This window comes from Miniopterus natalensis, chromosome 3, assembly GCF_054644295.1.
Source record: "Miniopterus natalensis isolate mMinNat1 chromosome 3, mMinNat1.hap1, whole genome shotgun sequence".
Taxonomy (NCBI): domain Eukaryota; kingdom Metazoa; phylum Chordata; class Mammalia; order Chiroptera; family Miniopteridae; genus Miniopterus; species Miniopterus natalensis.
In genome coordinates this window covers 93,183,423-93,184,740 of record NC_142083.1, presented here as the reverse complement: position 1 = coordinate 93,184,740, position 1,318 = coordinate 93,183,423, and positions in this window count along the sequence as shown.

Here is a 1,318-nt window from a genome sequence, read left to right as displayed (position 1 = left end):
GTTGTGGGTTTGATTCTGAGTCTGGGTGCATACAGGAGGCAGCCAATAGATGTTTCTTTCTCACATCGATGTTTCTTTCTCTTTCTCTCTCCCTTCCTGTCTCTCTATATCTTTATTGATTTCAAAGAGAGGAAAGGAGAGGGAGAGAGAGAGATAGAAACATCAGTGATGAGAGAGTCATTGATTGGCTAGCCCCCAACCTGGGCATGTGCCCTGACAGGGAATTGAACCCCAATCGCCTGGATCCTAGGTCGACACTCAACCACTGAACCACGCCTGGCCCGGCTCTAAAAATCAATAATAAAAAAAGTACAAATTGGTAGTTAAAAATAATCATAGGGATGTAAAGTATATCACAGGGAATATAAATAATATTGTAATAATTATTCATGGTGTCAGATGGGTACTAGGTTTATCCTGGTGATCACTTCACAAGCTATATAAAAGTCTATATAAAAGTCACTATGTTATACACCTGAAACTAATATAATGTTGTATGTCAACTGTAACTGAAAAATAAAAAAATATTTTATAAAACCTCACATCTGTGAAGCACAATAAAGTGAAGCACAATAAAATGAGGTATGCCTGTATATCATGTCATCTGCATATAGAGACAGTTTTACTTCTTCCTTTCTGATTTGGAGAACTTTTATTTCCTTTTCTTGCCTAATTGCTCTGGCTAGTACTTACAGTACTATGTTCAACAGAAGTGGGCACATTTGTCTTGTTCCTGATCTTAGAGGAACAGCTTTCAGCTTTTTACTGTTGAATACGATGTTAGGTGTGGGCTTATCATGTTGAGAGTTTTTATTATGAAAGAATTTTAAATTATATCAATTGCCTTTTCTGTATCTATTGAGATAATCATATAATTCTTATCCTTCATTCTGTTAATGTGGTGTATCATGTTTATTTATTTGCATATGTTTAATCATCCTTGTATCCCAGGGATAAATTTCACTTGGTCATAGTGTATGACCCTTTCAGTACCCTTGAATTCAGTTTACTAGTATTTTGTTGAGGGTTTTTGCATTTATGTTCATCAGGGAGATTAGCCTGTAATTTTCTTTTCTTATAATGTCCTTATCTGGCTTTGGTTGAGGGTAATGCTAGCCTTGTAAAATGAGTTTGGAAGTGTTGCCTCCTCTTCAATTTTTTGGAAGAGTTTCAGACAGATTCATGTTAATTCTCCTTTAAATGTTTGGTAGAATTTCCCCACGATGCCTTCTGGCACTGGGCTTTTCTTTGTTGGGAGTTATGGGTTTATTTATTACCGCTTCACTCTTCTTGCTAGTCATTCAGATTTTCTATTTCT